The sequence below is a fragment of the Nothobranchius furzeri genome, chromosome 1 (assembly GCF_043380555.1).
Source record: "Nothobranchius furzeri strain GRZ-AD chromosome 1, NfurGRZ-RIMD1, whole genome shotgun sequence".
NCBI lineage: Eukaryota > Metazoa > Chordata > Actinopteri > Cyprinodontiformes > Nothobranchiidae > Nothobranchius > Nothobranchius furzeri.
The window spans coordinates 96,649,074-96,658,749 of record NC_091741.1 but is presented as its reverse complement, the minus strand read 5'-3'; positions in this window follow the sequence as shown (position 1 = coordinate 96,658,749).

Sequence of the window (9,676 nt, the reverse complement as noted above, 5' to 3'; positions counted from 1 at the left end):
AAAGCTTCTGCTTTTAATGTCACTCTGTCACGTTGAGAAGTGGAGGAGTAGGACCCGACGTGCAGATACCCAGAACGACACGGAGCAGGAGAGGATGTAAAATTAAACATCTTTATTAAGATGATGAGTCCAACGAAAACCAAACGTAGCATGAAGCCAAAAATACCAAGTAGGCAGATGAGATGCAGACAGGGTTAAATACACTGGGGCAGGATGAGTGGGAGATGAGCGGCAGGTGCGTGGGGAGAGAAACCTAGTGAAATCAATTAACTAATCAGGGAGAAGAAAGTGAGCTGAGGAGGGGAAAATAACATGACCTAAGAATAAAAACTAAACCTAAAGACAAGAAGAGCAAGATAAATACCTGATGATCCAAGGAGGAAGGAGAACTAAAAAACCGGTGGGGAAAGAAACACACTAAAAGAGACTAATTAAATGAAAAGCTGAACCTATAGATAAACTACAGAGGGGTGACTAGGGGAGACCAACGGGAGCACAGGACCTGGAAGGACACCTTGGGGGGAGAACCTGGAGGGGCTGCAGACCAGGGGACACATGAGGAACACAAGGAGACAGATAAGCGGATCCTAGAGGGGGATGGAGAACACAATGAGATGCATGAGGGAGACACAGATGCAGACCATGACACAGGCCTGATACTTAAAAGTTTATTGTCACTGTTGTTTGAATGCTTTGAAAGTCCGACCAGACACAGAGACAGAGGTGAAAGAGAAAGGGGGGGGGGGGGGGGTCTGCCAAAGTAAACAATCAATGATGACCAGAGGTCTGCTGCTAGACCTGCAGAAAAGGGACACACAACAATGCAACAGGATCAAGCTATCACTGCGTCAACTTGATGAAGAAATATAAACTACTGAACAATCACACAATAATAAATCACAGTGCATTTAGTGCCAACCACAGCCTTAAGACCTGTGTTGAATGTGCCCAAGTCCATACTTATGAGAGCACCATGTGAGCACCTGTGTGTGTACACGCGCTTGTTTATGTGAGGTTTCTCTATAGGAGCGTCCAATAGAGAGTGTGAGGGGCCACAGATCAGCCCCCCAAAGATGCGTAGGAGACGGAGGGAGCTCCATGTCTCAGAGATCCAGGCGCTGCCCCAGAGAGCAGGGACCCCAGGGAGACTGCAGCCAGAAAAGCCCCAGCCCCTCTCTCGAGAGGCACAGAGGATTGCCCCGGGGGGCCACAAACAGCAGCCGGCAGGGGCCCGGGAGAAATCGGCGGCAAGCCCACAGGCTCGCCCGTAGCCTCCCATCCCCTAGCCGGCCGACCCCAGAACCCAGCGACCCGGGACCCAGGGGTGACCAGCCCCGTCGGGACCCAGCAGAGCCCAGGGACTCAGATCCCACCAGGCAGCCACCGGGATTGATCAGGCAGACGCCAAAAATCATAAACCCCCTGACCCGGGAGCCATGAACACTCAAGCTTGGTTTATGCTTGACGAATTCACTTTCTGCTTGGAGATGTGGCTCGCGGATGGAACGCGCTTCACAACTCGCAGCGTTTATGGTTCGTGCGGCTCGTCTCTGAGGCGAGCCAATATTCTCCCAAACTGTGTGGGGCAGCATGGAGCTCTACGGCATGCACCCAACACTACACCATAGTAGAAGTAGAAATTACTGTTTACAACATGGCATTCCAGCATTTTAACAGCATCCTCGTCTTTTTTGACAGTGTGAGCTATTTCTCTCCAAGAATTATTAACAACATGTTGATCACAGTGATCTCAGAGCTGAATCATGCAAGTGTCTGTATTTACGAACCTCTGCCATACTAGTTCTTGCCGGTCCGCCATGTTTTTCGGCGTCCGAACTTTCGGAACTCAGATAGATAGTTGCCAACAACCTGGAAAATGCACAGAAAAAAACAAAAGAAATATTATGATGCAAAAATCCAGAGCAGTTGATTCCTACTCTGCCATACTTGCACCACGTTGGAAAGGACCATACCGAATCATGAACCAAGTGGGGCCGCTAAACTTCCAGGTGGTCACCGAGGATACTGGAGAAGATCTCACATGCCTCACAACTCAGACACTGTACCCCACTGCAGAAGACGTGAACAGAAAACAGTGTATCAAGATTAAGGAATGTATATACCTTACATACTATATATTTTATTACTTAGATTAGCCATTTTTACACTTTGATTGTTTTTACGTTATTGTATTTTGCACAACTGTTGCTGTGAAGCTCGCACACAAGAATTTCACTCGCATGTACTGTACCAGTGTACCTGCACATGTGACGTGACAATAAAAGCGATTTGATTTGATTTGATTTGAAGAGAGTCCTAGATGAGAGCAGTATCAATGACACTTTTCTGGGGTTCAATGATTCATCAGAGGAGGAGTGAAAAAAATAATAAAAATAAAAGATTTATGTCCACTCGTCATTGCTTGATTGTTGATTTATCGATCATAGCAACTGGACTTATTAAATATGTTTAGCTCTCATCCGAGAGTTGATAAAGCAATAAAGGAGAGTAAACTACTTTCCGTCAATGCCATTACCCAACAGGGTTATTGCCATGTTTTCCCACCACTGTGTCTCGGGTTGCAAACATTCCAAAAATTGTTTTCAGTTTAGTGACACGAGTTCAGTCCCAACCATCTCCAACAAAACTGTTAAGTCCTGGAATAGAAAAGAACTTAGTATAACAAATTATAATTAACAAACGTATTACCAGGGCTATTTTACTGGATGGCTCAATGAGCAAAATTTCAAACTAGACTTAACCAGTGGTGCGTGTGCACGACGGCCTCATTTCATATTAGTGTGCTCCAGGGCAGCTGTGGCTACACTGTAGCTCATCACCCTCAGTGTGTGAATTAGTGAACAACTGACTGTTATGTAAAGCGCTGTATAAGTGCTGGTCATTTATTCTTTTTAACTTCTAGAAATTGAGTAATGAAAGATTCTTCAGAGTTCAAACAAGCAGTTAACCGGTTTATAGCATAAACCTGTAGAGCACATTGAAGTGACACTGGATTAAACTGTTTCTGTGGAAGAGACAGCTATGGCATGAGATCTTGATCAACAGGAAATATAGCACTTAAACACCAAGGATTTTTAACGATCCAACAACCTGAAACAGTCATTAAAGAAACTACACACCTCAAAGACATCAGGGTTTAAAAACAATAAAATCCACTTGTTAAACTGAAAGCTTCTTTCAGAGGGAAGAGATGGGGTCAAGTCTCCGCGTCTTTGATAAGACCTGCTGCTTGTCTCCCAGAGATGGTTGTTCAGGAGGCTTCAGGAAAAAGGTTTTTCTCCAGAACAAAAGTTTGTACTAAATTACAAATCTCAAACAGTTGGTGTGTCAAGAGTGAATGTTTCCTATGCTGCACCGTCTGCACTGCAACTACTCACCCTTTAATTTCTTATTCTTAAATCTGAAGTTAATTTGTGTATTTAATTTGATCTAAACTGATTGTGTATTTTAATAGTGCTGTTGCATTATTTTAATGTTTGTGCTAATGGAAAGCACATTGAATTGAATAATAAAGCTGCCTAAAACACCAGACATATTTTATAAGTTGGTGTTTACAAAATAAAATTTAAAAAGTCTTATTCAGGTTGACACTGACTTTATCTTCATACAAAAAAAGCTAACATTAACTAAAACTATTGGCATAGATAAATATTTGTTGAAAATTCATAGCTGGTGAGGAGAAAATAAAGAAAACTTCCCCTTATTGTGTTTTTGAGTAAAAGCTATAATTTTAATCATTATTATTACATTTCATTATTATTATTATTTCTTATTTCTGAGATCCAGGGTTGTTAGGAGGCTGCAGATCTAAACACACCTAGAGTTTGACTCTGATCTACGAAGAGTTTGACTCTGATCTACGAAGACAGTCACCCTCTTACTTACAGCCTGCTTAGATTGCTCAGTTGAGCCAATTTAGTTCAACAATGGAATGCATCAACACATTACATGGGCCAACCCTCAAGAGCCGCAAAACAACTTCAAAGCCACATGAAGCCATCTCTGTGGCTAGATTTTTATGTGCACACTCAAATCGCTTTCGTTTGTCAGCATTAAAGAATTTCCGAAGTCCTTTGTAGTGTCAGAACAAATCTCTGACAAGGCAGCGGTGAGTGAAACTGAATGACGTGTCAAACAAACTGAATACAGAGTAAAGATAAAAGTAGACCAGGCAAAAGCAGCTCCAAGATGCAAAAAGTAAAACCAGACAGAGTTTTACAGAAAAGGAAAACTTGTTATGACATCTCATTCTGTTTAAAGTCTCAGACAGATTCAGAACACTAAACACCCATCAACAGTGGTTACTTTAGTGGTGTGTATTTTATATGTAGTCATCAGTGGCGGTGCCAGGGGGCGCTATAGCTACCCCTGGATTAGTCATTGCACCCCCATAGCACCCCCAAGTAAATATTAGTTTATTTTTTTATTGAATTTTAATTTAACGTGTGGATGTGATAATATTTAACATACAAAACAAAAAAAAATCAGTACATTTTCATATAGATTGTAAAAACTCAAACCAAAACAGGAAATTGATGTTAACCTTTGACCTAATTTTCCACCTGCGAACAAGTGAAAGGTAGAGCTAGAGGTAAAATGGATCGGTTTTTGTTGCCCAAATTTCCACGGATTCTGTCAGAAACGAATGAAACTTTGGAAGTGATCTCCGACCCACAAAAATCTATGGATCTGGACGAAGAGAGTCAACCCTCAACCGCCGCAGCACTTGAGGGTTTTGCCGCTGGAAATGCTAACACTAACGTTAGCTAACCTTGCAACTAGAGCTGCACAATATATCAAAAAATTATCGTCATCGGGATAACAGGACGTGCGATAGGCCCATTTCAAAGCACGTCAAAAACTGTAATAAATGTTTGGTTCAACATTTCCATCCGTGTCATATATCAACTTTTTGTAAACCAGCTCTGTTTTTTACGCGGACGTATTATTTGACCAATCAAATGTAGCCCTTATGATATGCGGGCAATCAGATGGGTCCGTTCACGTGATACGCCCGCCCCCTACGTAGAGGATGGAAAGCAACACCTGAACTGAGTTAGCGGCGCCCATAGGCGGAGATCCCAGGGGGGACGCCCCCCCCCCACCACCACCACCACACACACACACACACAAAGTTGTCCCCCCCACAAAAGTTATTGTAAACACATAAATGCTATCAGTAAACCTGTATTGTCTTCTGAAACCACAACGTAAAAGTTAGTCTGCAAATTCAAAACAATGTGTTTTTCATTGTTGAGAAATTATAGTGTCCCCCCCCCCCCCCCCCCCCCAATTCCTCAAGTTGGTAAGGTCGGTCCACACGCGCTGTTTCCAACGGGCGGGGCTGCCGGCTTTGCGCCGCTCACAGCTTCACAGCAGCCCGCAGGCTCACAGGAAGGGGGAATCAAAAGGCCAGCAGTTTCCAGCAGTAAGTCATTTATCACACGCTTATTCTACAAACTTAAATATGTATGTCAAATGTGGTCATAAATGTCAAACATAGACACCGATTATCTTTACATTTTGATCACCAGTCGGAGATCCCTTTATGACAGACCACCACCACCACAGTAAAAAAAAAGTTGCCACTTCAAGGTCTCTGGTCATTCCAGGATTATTCCGCTATTATTATTCCATTCACTAAGGTGACCAAAAGTTCCTTTTTCCGGACACGTACGCTTTCACGGTCTGCCCCTGGAATCTGCAGAGCATTTATAGATCGGTGAAAATGTCCACGTTTCATCCTATTTAGCAGATGAATGTGGTAGAATCAAAAGTAACTGGTCCGATGTATGGAATACCACAGCGTTTAACCGCTCTTATCCCGTCTTCCCCAGGCTCTGCAGTTGTTTACAATATGCCAAAGTGCAGGTGCACCGTGCAGCTTAGGGATGAGCTGGTTGCAGCAAATGTGTGGAGGAGGCAAGTTGCTCAAAGCTCTCAGTGTAAAACATAGAGCCAAAGATCCAGTTGACCACACAGACCCAAAAACACTATGACAAGTGAGAAAAGTGAGGGATCGATTAAACTGAAAGATAAAGTATAGAGTATGTATATGTTTAGTGTATTTCTAAAGTAAATGTTTTTAATTTTTATTATTAAAATGAAACAAATATTTCAAGAATATATTTTTTAGATTTTGTGTATCTTTTCGTTCAGTAGGACTTAGATAAAGTTATTAAATATTACAGAGTTATTCTCTAATAGCTACAAACATTTCTATGATTTATTAAAGAGATTTCAGTCATTTTGATACTTGACTTGTGAAAGCTGTTTTGAAGTTTGTTTTTTTTCTAGCCATATTTAGAAGGAAATTTTCAAATATATTAAAATCAATATGGAACTATTTGGATTTTAGTGTGTAGCTTTCATGTTATGTGATTTAATAAAATTTTAATTTGACATTTTATGTTCTCTCTCTTTGTTGTGAAAAAGTTAGATATGTTTTAGTACTTAAAATGAATGCTTTGCATCCGTCCACACGTGTAGCTGTTGGTCAGCTAATAGCCATGTCATTTCAGGACATGTTGCTTCAACTATTAACGATCTACTTTTAAATCTTTATTCTAAATTGCTTATTCCGTTTTAGGCCACAGTCTTGTTATTGAAATGAAAACAAAAAGAAAGGATGCTTATGGAGATGTACAAAATTGGCAAGATATTATTGTTGATCAATATCCTCCAGCTCCGTTCTAATGACAATATCCCATCTGTGTGTGTGTGTTGCTGTCCAACTGTCAGCAGACCAGGTCAGTTGAAATGGCAGAGAAACGAAAAACGGCAGACATCAGGTCGTTTTTAATGCTCCAGAACGTCAAGTAGAAACTTGCATTTTGATAAAGACATCTATAAGAAAGAAATTAAATGCCTATGAAATTGTTTCTAAATGGTTTCAAGTCCAGTCACTTGAGCACAGACAGCCAGAGCCTGTCAGACACAGGCACAGAGTCTCAGGTCAGTCTCTTATAAGGACATACAGTGTTGTATGTAGAGAGCATTTTTTTCATGTCCCCCCCAAAAATTACTCTCTGAAGTTTTACTGTTTATTGTCCCCCCCAAAATTGAAATGGGATTTCCGCCCTTGGCGGCGCCGTTCCCTTGTTCGTCATGCTGGCTCAGAGCAATGAACGCACTTTGTGCTGAGGTTTCTGGAATCAGCGCTGCTTTCAAACGTGAACTCGAGTCCGCTCGGTGTCGTTAATCATGTTTACCGGGCTGACTCCGACACGTGCCGGGGAACCAACCCACCTTCATGTCGCTAGTGTTCCACCGGGTGGTGATGTTAGCCCCAGGCTCCGGTTAGCTTCCAGCTAAAAGGCTACAGCACTCTCCTCCCAGTCCCACCCTGCTAAAGAGGGCCTGGAAAAGTTCCCCCACACATTAAAGTGATTTTTCATTTATGAGCTTTTATAACCTTGTTAATCAGGATAGTTGATTTGCTGCTGCACATAAAATGTCAGTCAGAAGCTCTGCTGGCCAGTTATCTTAGAGGAGCTAGTTCAATTTGTTAGCTTGTTATCAGAATCATAGTTGCAGTTTCATCATCTGAGCTGCTTTTTAAGATCTTGGTAAACTTGTTCAATTTGGGGTTAAAAACAAACGTTTTCACATATTTTCCATGTAGTTTTTTGCCAGTTCCTCTTCTGAAAGGTAGACAATTGTTTTTCTCTTTCCCTCAAAAAATCTTAATCTTCTCCTAGTTTGGCCCAGCACAGTTCACTTCCCAATTACAGCAACAGCCTTATATCATAACCACATAAGTGGAGAACATGTTCAGTAGCAATGAGAGAATTTGCTGTTGCATTTAAGTGATGTTAACTATTATTTAACATTTAAACTTATTTTCAGATATTTTTATTTATTCAAAAACCCTGGTAAGGGATGTTTTTCTGTATTTGGAGCATCAGAAAAAGTTTTATGGTGGAGGTGATGTTTTAAAGTCACTGAGAATCTGCATGCATGCAGTTTGTTGTTTTGCGGCTAATACAGTAGCAGGTGCAGCTGCATATTTTTGCAATAAAAATGTTATGTTGTAATGGAATTCATGCATTAGTTTTTGTTTGCTTTGAACCCAGAGCAGACGTCACACACCAGACGACATCAACACTGCATACTTTAGTATTTGTTCATTTATCGTGAGTAATATCGATATCGCAGCATTAAGCACTGTTATCGAATATCGCAGGTTTTCCTAATATCGTGCAGCCCTACTTGAAACACTATAGACGGTTTTCTGTGTGGCTGTATGTGGTTATGATTTCATGGAAAAGTCAGCGATTGCTCATATGTTTATGATGTATATTAATGATTGTTTCAGGTGTTATTGAGGTTTTGTGCACATGTGTATCTGCTAGTGTTGAAGGTGTCTTAGAGAACAATAGGTACGCATGACCATTTCCTTCATAGCACCCTCAATAAAAAGACTAGCTCCTTCATAGCACCTGCAGAAAAAAACATTTCTGGAGCCTCCACTGGTAGACATGGCTAAGATACAGTCTGATGAGTTTTCTTCATCCTGCATGTAGAAACACAGAAAAGTAATTTAAAACTGAAGGTTTAAGTGAAACTGGAGGTCAGAAAGGAGGTCCTGGTAGCAGTTTAGCAGGTCAGTAAGAGCTCTGTGTTTTCTCTCTTCCAGCTTCAAGGACTTCTCTCTTTAAAAAGGTTCAACCTTCAACGAACTCCATTGAAAACACATTTTATCCTGCAGCCTTGTTCAGACACTTCACCTCATTTTCCCATCTTAGATCAAGTGGATTCGGCTTCTGTTTTCTACCAAACAGAGCCTCCAGCTCTTGTGTTCTGCCAGCCACAACAAACTAAACCCTCTAGGTGACAAAACAACATCTAGTAGCTGTTTGAAAAAGGCTTCCAGATAACCTGAATGAGATTCAAAGCGCTATTTTGTTGCTTCTACTGCACCTTCACATATGCTTACAAGAGTAAAGAGCTGTTCCAATGCTCCACATGCAGGATGAAAATCACATTGTATCTGCTGAGTCTGAGGAGCAACGATAAGCTGGACTCTCCTCAGCAGTTGCCTGGCAGAGACCTTCCTAAAGAGGCTGAAGAGCAGGATCCCACACCCTCTTATCTGCCAGTATAAAGATACTGTCCCTCACCTCCAAGCATTGTTGTACAAATGTGTCAAAGAAGACAACCCAACAGCATCCAGACCATTATGATGTTCATCCATCCAATCCAACAGCAGCTAACTGCAGAAACTCTGGAGAACGTGAGGTCTTGGTAGCTGTAGGAGAGCTGTTGGGACCTGTAAGTGTGAACAGCTGCTTTAGAGTAACGGTGAAGAGTTATTTTTGTATTGTTTTAACTTTTTTTCCTGTGAGGTCGGATGAACCCTTCAGACTTGGAAAAGTTAAATGTCTTTAAAAGGTATGACGTCCACCCCCACCAACAACAAAAATCCAAGAGTCACATTTTCAGCACCAAACCCATTTTTATTTATTTAACTAGAAAGGAAACTGTGGTGAAAAACATATTCCATAAACAAGTGAGATGGTCTCTGGATGTCTTTGAATCTTTTTCTTATTTTACTTGCATACAAGGGAAACAGGCGTGCACAAAGAGCAGGAACCACGCAAGCATAGTAATCTGACACGGGCTGGATTAAGCTAAAGGATGTCAGAGAACGATC